This window comes from Rattus norvegicus, chromosome 1, assembly GCF_036323735.1.
Source record: "Rattus norvegicus strain BN/NHsdMcwi chromosome 1, GRCr8, whole genome shotgun sequence".
NCBI classification, from domain to species: domain Eukaryota; kingdom Metazoa; phylum Chordata; class Mammalia; order Rodentia; family Muridae; genus Rattus; species Rattus norvegicus.
This window is the reverse complement of record NC_086019.1, coordinates 264,770,527-264,783,114: the sequence shown is the minus strand read 5'-3', so window position 1 is coordinate 264,783,114 and position 12,588 is coordinate 264,770,527.

The following is a 12,588-nucleotide window of genomic DNA, read 5'->3' as shown; positions in this document are numbered from 1 at the left end:
GTTGGATTCCCTCTAGGCTGCTCTGCCCAGAAGCTTCCTGGAGAATGTGATCTCTTTAGCCTCCATTTTGTTAAGCTCCCTCCTTGCTTTCTGTTGGTGTTCTTCCCTGCTGGAGGTCCTGGCAGAGAGTACCACATGCCTTAGAGACCCTCTTTGGGTCTATGTGGTGCCGGGTGAGTCAGTTAGTAGAGAAAAGGCTGATAAATCTTTCACATTTGAGACAGGATCTGGTATGGCCCTGGCTGCCTTAACATCATAGCACCCCTGAACTCCTGATCCCCCTCTCTCTCCTTCACAACCGCTGGAATGGCAGCCCTACACCGGCACACTGAGCTCAGTAAATTCATTTTCTATCTGCAAGGTGCTCACCAACGCTCCTTCCTCACTGGTTGGGGGTGGAGGACTGTCGCAGAATGGCCTGGAGGAGGTTTTTCAACATGACCCCTCCATTCCTGCAGAGGAACCATACTCTGAGAAGAGGCCTCACCGGCATGGGTGGAATCTTGGCTTCCCCTTTGTGAGCTTGGGCCCATCCATAAATCATCTGACTCCTTCCTCGTCTATAAAGTTGAGGTGTCGTATCTACGAGTCAGTGTTATTAGGACTCAGGCAATGAGTACATAAAATTAGTGGCTTGACCACTGGCGGTGGCTCTACCTAGGGTGATCTCCCCTTTTCCTTCCTGCACTCTCCAGCAGGGCTGGAGTGCCAGGACTACCCAAGACCTGGCACCTGGGAAGCCTAGGTTCACCCTGCTCCGCTCTTTCTGGGCATCTTAGTTTAAATGCTGCAGCTTCCTACACGGAAAATCTAGCTTGCCCTGAAAGGAGGTTGTGCTCCTCCAAAGATAAGCAGGCCTTTTGCTGCGGGGACCTGATAGGATCCCTTTAAATGGCAGAACTTCGGGGGAGGAGCAGCCCCTCAGAGGGTGTCTCCAGCCAACCTCCCTTCTCTGTCCCTCCAGCTAAGTCCCTCCCACCCAGTTAGAGCTGAGTGCTGCCTTCCAATGTCGCCAAGGCCCTCCTTCAATTGCGTAGTCATTGGATAAGACTGAGGCCTTCAGCAAGCACTAACAGTTCAATGAGAAAGGCCTGCCACACCCCCACCCTGGCCCCAGCTTTCAAAGGGAGGCCACCAAGGAGCATGAGCTCCTCTAACCACAAGGGAAGCAAGGAAGTCTGGGTCCCCAGGGAAGAAGCCAGTTACAGTCCTAGTGTCCGGTGCAGTGCAGTGTAGGCGATGACTCCTGGCTTCTCTTCTGATGTTGCTACTTTTAGGGAGAGAACAAGGACCCTTTTGAAAAGAGCGAAGCAAGGTTTACATTGTATCAAATCTCTAGATTTGTGAAGCAAGGTTTACACTGTATCAAATCTCTAGATTTGTAGTTTAAATCTCCCGTTTTAGGTTGGGTGTGGCGGTACTTACCAGCATTCAGAAGATTGAGGCAGCGGTTGGGGATTTAGCTCAGTGGTAGAGCGCTTGCCTATCATGCGCCAGGCCCTGGGTTCGGTCCCCAGCTCCGGAAAAAAAAAAAAAAGTAAAAGAAAAAAAAAAAGAAGATTGAGGCAAGAGAACACACTCTAAGCCCAGAACTACATAGCAAGACACTATCTCTCTAAAACAACAAAACAGAAACAAAAACAACAAAGTCATGATGCCTAAGACTTAGGATTCTTTAAGGCAAAGTGGGACTTGGGTTTTTGTTTTGTTTAGTTTTTCAAGACCGGGTCTCATGTAGTCAAGGGTAACACTAAACTTCTAATTCTCCTGCCTCTACTTCCCCAGTGCTAGCATCTCCATACCTAGTTTTATGGGATGCTGGGGGATGAACCCAGGGCTTTATGAGCACTGGGGAAACATTCTACCAGCTGTGGGGCATCCTCAGCCCTTCACTGCTTCTAAATGATAGTTTTTGTTAATATTTTTCTTACACTTATTTTTAAGTGTGTGTGTGTGTGTGTGTGTGTGTGTGCGTGTTTGTGTTTAGGCATGCATACCATGGGATACACACGGAGAGTAGACAGTGGCCTTCTAGAGTCACTTCTGTTCCTCCAGGTGGGTCCCAGGAATTGAACTCAGGCTTTGCAAACGTATCTTTACTCAGTGAACCTCTTAATTTATGTACATTTTAATGTGTGGAAGTAATGGGTTTCGTGGCATTTCCATCCACATGTGTGTGTGTGTGTGTGTGTGTGTGTGCGCGCGCGCGCACGCAACAGTGGTGCTGCACACCTTTAATCACAGCACTTGGCCTGGTATGGAGTAAGCTCTAGGACAAACAGAGCTACACCTGTCTGGAAAAAAAAGCAAAAATAATCTGTATTCTGAAATTTTAAAGTCTAAACCCTTCATAAAGAGAAAATGTGTTACTTGTCCCTCTGAGCCATCACCTTTCACCTGGCATGATCGTATGTAGACTCAGTGTCCTTCCTGAACCCCGAGTGCTGAGCACCCTTCTTCTGTCCCCGAAAGCTCCCCTAGTGAGATGTCCGCTCAAACCCTTTACTTTGTTTTAAACATGAGTCGTCTTGCAGCAGCGACTATGGCTTACTAGGTAAAGTTGCTTGCAACAAAGCCTGTCTATTTGAGTTTCATCTCTGGATTCACAGAAGGAGAGAATTGACTGAATGTTGTCCTCAGACCTCATTCCTCAGAGGAATGTTGACCTTAAGACCTCAGGCTTGAGTCTGATGCACACCCACATACAGTCCCCAGGCACATAAACAAACAATGAGAGGTAAGGAAAATGAGCTTCTTTTCCTATTGAGTCATAAGAAGTCCTTTTCCTTGTCGAAAAGGTTGTGTTATGTGTACAGGGCTGAGTGTGTCTGTGTACTACATATATGCAGGTCTCCAAGGAGGCCAGAAGAGGGTATTGAATCTTCTGGAGCTAGAGTTGCAGGCTGATATGATACTGGAAAGCAAGTCCAGGTCATCTGCAAGAACACTAAGTGTTCTTAGCCTCTGAGCCATCTCTCCAGACCAAATAACTTTGTTTTATGAGACAGGGTCTCTTTATGTAGCCCTGGCTAGCCCAGAGCTTGCTATGCAGACCAAGATGGCCTTGAATTCACAGAGATCTGCCTGCCTCTATCTCTTGAGTCCTGGGATTAAGGGTAAGCTCCACCACAGCAAGTAAGAGTTCTTTCCATGGTGCACACATGAAGATCTGTATGTTTGGGAAATTTTTCTGTGTAGCTGTTTTCTTGCTCTCCTAAGGGTACCTAAGGGCATTTTGAAGACAGAAATCAAATCTTAGCTTCCATTGTGGCCAGTGTCGTGTGTGAAGAAATTGTTCCTGACTTTGAAGACATTCCCAGGGTGACCGTCTGAAAAGCTGGCATTTTTTTTCCCTCTCACATGCAGATTGAATGGACCAATTTTGTTGTCTTTTTTATTAGTTTTTAAAATCAAACTCAGCGAGATGCCAGGTCTGTCGTTAAGGCAACCTTGTTGAAACCAGAACCAGAATAAAGTTGCGAGCTTCTCAGCAGCAGGGTGAGAGGTGGGGGTGCAGCAAAGAACACAGCAGGGCAGAGAAGACACCGGAATGGAAAGAAGGCATAAGGAACTGAGTGCATACCACACCCAAGTCCAAAGTCATACTTCTTGTGCTCTCACCCTCTTGTCCATTCTAAAATCCTTTCCCCATGTCACAGGCCTACGGAACCTATGTCCATATCCATTAGCATCATAGTTACGGAGCACCCTGCTCCCAGTCAGTCCACCAAGGAATTCCAAAGCACCTTCACACACATCGAGGTTGAGAACTTGGTTTTGGCATAGCCAATCCCTTGAAGCTTGCAGTCTCTCTCTCCCTGAGATCTGCCCACATTTCCACAAGGCCCACACTGACACCCACGCCTATACAGCTTTAGAGCAAATTCTGCCTCAGAGTGGCGTCTCGGACTGAGATGGGTGCTTGCCCTCCAGCCTCTAGGCTGGGCCACACTAGCCTTGCTCCTTACGGGTAGCTCCTCCCACAGGAAGGTGAAGCAGGTTGAAATCTGGGTCCTTGTGAGCTGCACAGCTCTGACAAGGAAGAGCCTACTGTTGTCCCAGCTAGGCCCATTGCAACTTCCACAAGACATGGATCCCAGACACTGCAGAAAACCTGGGGGGTGGGGGCTAGGGGGTTGAGCTTTATTCCACAAGGTGAGGTGCCCACTTGTGCAGTTGGCCTAGAGATCCCCTGGAAGTTTTTCCTGACATCCACAGGTGGCTAGGAGCTGAGGCCTGCCTGGGCTCTGCTTGGAAAACAGGGGAGGTGCACCCCCAAGCACTTCAAGTCTTCCCAGGGCCCCTGTTTGCGCTTCTGTCCAACAGCCCTGCAACAGTCCTGGACACTGCAGGCCAGAAGGGGAAGCAGGCATGCTCCCGTCAGAGGAAATGGCTTTGCACAGTGAACTGAGGAGTGACTTAACTCGGGCTGTTCCCAGACGCTTTCCAAAACTCCTTCTACTCTCCCAGTACATCCCAACCCAGTATAAGCCCTGAATATCTCACCACACACACACACACACACACACACACACACACACACACACACACACACACACACCACAGCTTGATAGGTAGATGACATACATGACTTGAAGATACTTTCTCCTATTGTGTGGCTTGTCCTTTTATCGTGTTATTTTTAAACAACATTTATCTTTATTTGGTGGGTTCACTGCTCCGTAGTTATTTTCTGCTATTTCTGATGTACTGGAGTCACTTCCACATGCTAGGCCAGCAACCACCACAGACTAGAAACCTATCTTTTTCTCTTCCCTTAATTCTTCTTTCTTTCTTCCTTTCTTTCTTATCCTATTTTCATTTATTGGCTGTTGGTGTGTTTTGTTTTGTTTTGTTTTGTTTTTTCAAGACAGTTTCTCTGTGTAGCCCTGGCTATCCTGGAACTCTCTCTGTAGACCAGACTGGTCTTGAACTCACAGAGATCTACCTGCCTCTGCCTCCCAAGTGCTGGGATTAAAGGTGTGTGTCACCACTGCCCAGCTGTGAACTTTACTTTAATAGTAGTCCTGTTGTTTGTAGTTTTATTTATTTTTCTTAGTGATGCAGTGTCTCACGAGGCTGCCTTAAAACTTGTTGTATGGCCCAAGCTATTCTCAAACTTTACACTCTTTTCGGTTCTACCTCTCAAGTTTTCTGCCATTTCACGTATGAACAAAAATTCTTCAAGTCCAGCTCAATAGTGCTCTTCTCTGGTGCACTGTCTTTGTGTTGTCAAAATTCCCAGATCTTTGTCCGATCAGCAATCACAAACATATTCTCCTATGTCTTTTTCTAGAAGGTCTTTATTTTTTAGGTTTCACTGTATTTTGATTGGTGAACCATTTTGAGTTGCAGATAGTACGAATAAAATAGAGATCTACACGACCTACCTGGCAGTTGTCTAGTTATGTCATCAACATTTGTTGACAAGATTGCAAGCTCTCCATTGATCTGCCTTGGAGAGACTTTTGGCTGTAGCTATCTCTGTCTATTTCTGAACTGTCTGTTTTACTCATTCACTGACCTACACGGCTATTATTGGCCTTGGGTCTTCAGTCTTGGTAGTAAGAACCTTTACTTGTTGAGCCATCTCTCCAGCCTCCTTTCTTAAAGATTTCATTTTTATTTTTAACTGTGTATGTGTGTGGGGGGTGTGGGGGTGTGCCCGTGAGTGAAGATGCCCTAGAAGGCCAGAAGAGGATATCAGATTCCCTGGAACTAGACTTAGAGGCAGTTATGCACTGTCCAACAAGGGTTCCTGAGCTGTAACTGCTCCCAACAACTGATCCATTTTCCTAGCTTCCCCCAACTACCTTTTATTTTATGCAAATATACTATATATATTTTAATACTTTTGATTTTAATCTTTTAATCTCTTTACTGTTGTAGTTATCTATGTCTTGTAGGCATTTATGGACAAAAAGTTGTTTTTTTTTTTAAAAATATTCAGTCTGATGGTCTCTGCCTTTTAACTTGGGTATTTAGACCAATTATATTTAGTTTGAGTATCATATGGTTGGATTTAAGTTTTTCTTGCTGTTTTTTGTTGTTGCTATTGGGTTTTTTGTTTGTTTGTTTTTGTTTGTTTAAACAGGGTTTCTCTATAAAGTTCTGACTGTCCTGGAACTATCTGTAGACCAGGCTGGCCTTGAACTCACAGAGACCCACCTGCCTCTGCCTTCCAAGTGCTGGGATTAAAGGTGTGTGCCACCACCACACAACTGCTGGTTGTTTTTTGTTTGTCATATTTTCTCTGTTACTTTTTCTTTTCTTTTATTCTTTTCAATTATTTGAACAATTTTATGTTTTTATTTTGTCACTTTTGTTGGCTTGCTAGTTAAAAATTCTTTGTTGTATAATTTGGTGATTACTATAGAGTTTACTTTATCATTATTAAATAAAAGAACCATATTTTCTATAGATATAGTATAAGACCCTTACAGTAATATATTTCTGATTCTTCTCACCAAGTCTTTTGTTACTAATATGTAATTTTTAAATTTGATAGACTACCAATTTTATGAGCCCAATGCATTGTTTGTAGTTTTACTTAAGTCAAACAGTTCTGGAAAACACAAGGAAAATCTGGTGCTATATTCCTTTGGGTAGATGTGAATTTACAACTGATATAATTTTACTTCTGCTTGACAGGAGGCTGTCTTTCACATTTCTTGCAATATCGGTTTTCAAAACTTTCAGCTTCACTTTTAAGCATGAGGTTCTGAGTTGGATCCCAGAACCCATGTTAAATAAAACACGAATAAACCAAACAAAACTTGCTCATTCTTGTAATCCCATTGCAGTCAGACCAGAGGCAGATAGGTCTTGGTTCCCACTGGCCAGCTACCCTAGCCTACTTGGTGAGGAGGTAGAGGTCCTGTCTCAAAATGCAAGGTGTTGTCCTCTAGCACACACAAGTGCACACATACAGTCTTTTGGGCTGGGGGGTAGCTCCGTTGGTGAAGTACCTTCCTTTCACAAGGGCCTGAAGTTTTATCATTAACACCAGCACCCATAGGAAAGCAAGATGTAGTCTCACGCACTGGAAAAGAAGAACAGCAAAGTCCTGGGGGCTTGATGGACAGCTAGGAGAGACAAACTAATGAACCCCAGCTTTCGGTGAGGCCCTACCATCTCACCTACACACACACACATGCACACAGGTGCACACACACACACATGCACACACACTCACATGCACACAGGTTCACATACATACACACATGCACACAAGTTCACACGCACACACATTTACATGCACACAGGTGCACACACATACATACACAGGTGTGCGCACACACACACACACACACACACACACATGCACATACACACATTTTACTTTTCAAAGCAATTGTTAGACATAGGAAAGTTGAGCTGAAGGTACATTTTCTTTTCTTTCTTCTGCATTGTAATTGCTTTATTTTAGTCCGGGAACATCGTACGTCATTACTCTCGTGTATTTTCACAGAAATCTTTCACATTACACCGTACAATTCATAATAACTAAAAGAAAGATATTTTAACATTGATGCTACACAAATCACAACACAACACAATGTGCACACCTATGTTTCACTCTCTTTTCTTTTCTTTTTTTATTGGATATTTTATGTATTTACATTTCAAATTTTATCCCATTTCCCAGTTTCCTTTCCAGAAACCCCCTATCTCATCCCCCCTCACCCTGCTGATATGAGGATGCTCCCCCTCCCACCCACCCACTCCTACCCTAGGCCCTGACATTCTTCTAGACTGAGGCATCAAACCTTCACAGGACCAAGGGGCCTTTCCTCCCTTTGATGCCTGACAAGGGTATCCTCTGCTATATATGCAGCTGGAGCCATGGGTCCTTTCATGTGTACTCTTTGGTGCGTGGCTTAGTCCCTAGGAGCTCTGGGGTCTCTGGTTGGTTGATATTGTTGTTCTTCCTTTGGGGTTGCAAACCCCTTCAGCTCCTTCAGTCCTTTTTCAGACTCCACCATTGGGGTCCCCGTTTCTCAGTCCAATGGTTGGCTGTGAGCATCTGCCTCTGTATTTGTCAGGTTCTGGCAGAGCCTCTCAGGAGACAGCTATATCAGGCTCCAGTCAGTAAGCACTTCTTGGCATCTGCAGTAGTGTCTGGGTTTGGTGTCTGTATATGGGATGGATCTCCAGGTGGGGCAGTCTCTGGATGGCCTTTCCTTCAGTCTCTGCTCCACACTTTGTCCCCATATTTCCTTAGACAGGAGCCATTCTGGGATAAAATTTGGAGATAAGTGGGTGGCCCCATTCCCCAACCAGGGGTCTTGCCTAAACTCTGGATGCAGTCTCTACAAGTTCTCCATCCTGTCTCCTTTTTTGGGCATTTCTTCTAATCTTATCCCTGTTGTATCCTGGGAGCCTCCTGCTCTCCTGGCATCTGGGACTTGCTGGTGGTCACTCCCAATTCCCTCTACCCCATTGCTACACATCTCTGTTCAAATTCCTGACTCTCTGTATATCATCCCTGTCTCTCATACCTGATCCTCCCCGCCACTTACCCCCTCCTCTCTTCCTCTCAAGTCCCTCCCATCCTCTACCTCTGGTGAATATTTTGTTCTCCCTTCTAAGAAGGACTGAGGCATCCACATTTTGGACTTCCTTCTTTCTTGAGCTTCATGTGGTCTGTGATTTGTATCTCGAATAAACCAAGCTTTTGGTCTAATATCCACTTATCAGTGAGTGCTTACCATGTGTGTTCTTTTGTGACTGGGTTACCTCACTCAGGATGGTATTTTCTGGTTCCATCCATTTGCTTATGAATTTCATAAAGTCATTGTTTTTGATAGCTGAGTAGTATTCCATTGTGTAGATGTACCACATTTTCTGTATCCATTCCCCTGTTGAAGGACATCTGGGTTCTTTGCAGCTTCTGGCTGTTTCTGCAATTCTCTTACCCCATATATACACATACATAAATTCTTCCATAGTGGTAAGTTTACTACGACTGAGAGGTCTGCATGGTCATCCTGTTCACACCCAAACTTACTGTATATAATGTATAGCTGGTAAGGTCCTCTCTCATCCATTTTGCAGACAAGGTCTTACTATGTAACTCATGCTGGCCTCTACCTCATGATTTTCCCACCTCAGTTTCCCAAGTGGGGGTATTCATTCTATGGTCGTGGATGAATGTGTAATGCCATCTCTCTAACATTATAACTTCATAGACAACAACCTCACTGCTCTGAACATCTGGGCTCTGCCTGTTTTTCCTTTCTTCTCTCTCAACTCCTGGAAGCTACTGGTTCTTTTCCTGTCTCCCTTCTCCACTCTTTTTTTTTCTTTTCTTTTTTTTTCCGGAGCTGGGGACTGAACCCAGGGCCTTGCGCTTGCTAGGCAAGCACTCTACCACAAAGCTAAATCCCCAACCCCTCCTGTCTCCCTTCTCTTATCCTTTCCTGGATAACAAACAGCTGGAATGGTATATAATACGCCCTTCCCCCACTGGCTTCTTCCACTTAGGAATAAGCACCTAGGCATCTTCTATGTCTTCTCATGGCTTCACAGCTCCTCTCTTTATAAGGTTTGTGTTTATGTTTATTTTTATGGGCTCGGTGTTTTGACTGCGTGTATGTTTGTGCACTGCTTCTGTACAGTTGCCGGCAGAGGCTAGAAGGTGTCAGAGTCTTTGAGACTGGAGTTACAGGTGGTTGTAAGCCACCATGGGGGTACTGGGAATCAAACCTAGGTCCTCTGAAAATACAGCCAGTGAGTGCTCTTTATGTCTGAGTCCCCACCTCTCCTGCCCTGATCTTTTCTCTTTAATGTAATCTCTTCTAGTTATTCTTCCTGGCCCAGGGGCCATGGTTCATCTCATCACCTTCTGAAAGGGCACTGGGATTGCTTTCAAGTTTCTGTTATTAAGACTGAAGCCCCTACAAGCATTGTGTATGAGTCTTCTTGTTTATAGCTTGAGTATATATGTTGTCCAGGCTGGCCTTGAACTCAGGGCCTCTTGAGTGCTAGGATTACAGTCACGTGCTAGCATACATGGCTTTAAAATAGTTTGGATACAGAGGAAAAAGGGAAACACTCACTTGGACAGGTTTGTTCTTCCAATGTTTCCCATTAAAGTTATTTGCAGTCCTGAGCCTCTTCCCAAAAATGAAGATTTGAGAAGGAAGTCTCCTCTATTCTCCGTAGGGCCATCCTTAAACCAACCTATTTCTTCCCACTGGGTAGAGCTTTGAGTAGATCAAGCCTCAGATTCTAACAGTGAAGCTCTCCCCACCCTGCCCTGGCTAGACTTCCAGAAATCCATCTCACATTCCTTTAAGGTATAGATTTCCCTGGCTTTTCAAAGTTCACACACATGGGAACATACACACATACATGCACGTGCTTCCTCTCTCTCTCTCTCTCTCTCTCTCTCTCTCTCTCTCTCTCTGGCATATGCACGCACTTGTGCACACACACATCACATACACACATACACCACACACACACACCACATACCACACACATGCACAAGCATTCATATCTGCACACATAGGTATACACACACACACACACACACACACACACACACACACACACACACGGTGATTGGGTCTCATTTAAGGGAACCCTGTGTCGATCTAGGACTTCCTCTCAGGAAAATCTTTTCTCTCAGGAAAACCTTTCCTCTCAGGAAAACCTTCCCTCTTCAGACTCTGCTTTGCGAATTCCAACCACCTGAGCCTCTCCTTTTCCCCAGTTTCCCCCCTCACCTCAGGGACAGACAAACAGCTTCCTTCTGTCCTCCAGGCAGTAGTGGCAGCTATTATGGCACTGACTCAGCTCACTCTTCCTGTCTCAGGGACGGACGGACGATATTTTGTAGCCTGTGGCTTTCCCATTGTTTGGACAGGAAAGTAAGTCTGATATCTGCCATACTTCGTACGTTGGCGGTGAAAATTTATAACCTTATTTAATGCCCTTGGGACGAGATACGGCTCATGAGGTGTCCATTCCCCTCAGTAGGTTGCCAGAGCAGACCATGAGACACACCAAAGGACGAACACAGACACCCAAAGCAAACAGTGGATGGAGCTTGGGGACGCTCATGGAAGAACAGGAGGAAGGGTTGAGGCCCCGCAAGGGATAGGGACCCCACAAGAAGACCATCAGAATCAACTAACCTGGACCCTTGGGGGTCTCAGAGTCTGAACCAACAACCAAAGAACATGCACGGGCTGGACCTAGGCCTCCCTGTACATATGCAGCAGATGTGCAGCTTGGTCTTCATGTGGGTCCCAAACAACTGGAACAGTGGCCATTCCAAAGCTGCTGCCTGTCTGTGAGATATGTTCTCCTAGCTGCGCTGCCTTGTCTGGCCTCAGTGAGAGAGGATGTGCCTATCAGGGAAGGATTATGGGAACGGGTGACCGGGAAGGGGGCACTGAGCAGGATGTAAAGTGAATAAGTAAAAAAACATAAAATTAAATTAAAAAAATAAAGAAGTCTTGCTCAGTGCCTCGGTCTTCTGGAATGTTCCAACATTCCCAGGGACAGATGGCCCAGGCCTGTTCTTCCCCTCCCTCAGAAGCCTGACTTAGGTGAGTAGCTGAGGCAGAGCCCTAGGGAGGTCCAGGCTGCTCGAGTTGGTAGATAGTCTCTCCCTTCTCTCCCTTCCGGGTTGCCTTCTGCTGCTCCTGGTGGGAGGGCTGCAGATCCTCTGCTGGCTTCGCCCAAAGTGCTTGGGGTTTTAATCACAGGCAGACCTGCTTATTAACATTTTTGTTTCCCTCTCCAGGCCCTTCCTGGAAACACTTCCCATCCCTGCTGCAGGCTCCGCCCTTTTCCCTCTCCATAATTAAAGCTTTCACTTCCTAAAGTGGAATGTCTGCCTGTGCAGGGCTCCAGGGCTCCAGCAGGGCATGAGCTGATCCTGGTGTGAAGTCACAACAGGCCGCTGCCTCTGACCCCACCCGACTCTGACCCCACCCGAAAGCTCTGCGTTGGCCCAGCGTGTCCCCAGCTTCTCAAGTCTGCCCTAGCTCCCTTGGCACAACTGGAGCTGCCAGGGCTGCTAGGCAGACAGATGAATGGAAGCAAGTCAGTGGTCTCACACAAAAATACATATATGTTCATATACATATACACTATCACATATAGTCACACACACAATCTCACATGCACATTCATACCCAAATACACACACATACATACATATATACATATATACATACATACAATCACATACAGTCACACACACACACACATATATATACACTTACATACATGCATACACACAAATACATACACAATTAGTTACACACACAATCTCACATATACATTCATACCCAAATACATACACATACATTCATACATACATACGATCACATGCAGTTACACACATTCACATACAAACACACACATATATATACATACACACAAATACATACACAACTAGTCACACACACAATCTCACATACACATTCATACCCAAATATATATACATACATACATACATACATACATACATACAATCATATACAGTCACACACATATTCACATGCAAACACACACATATATGTAAATACACACAAATACATACATGCATACACATACATACAATCACAT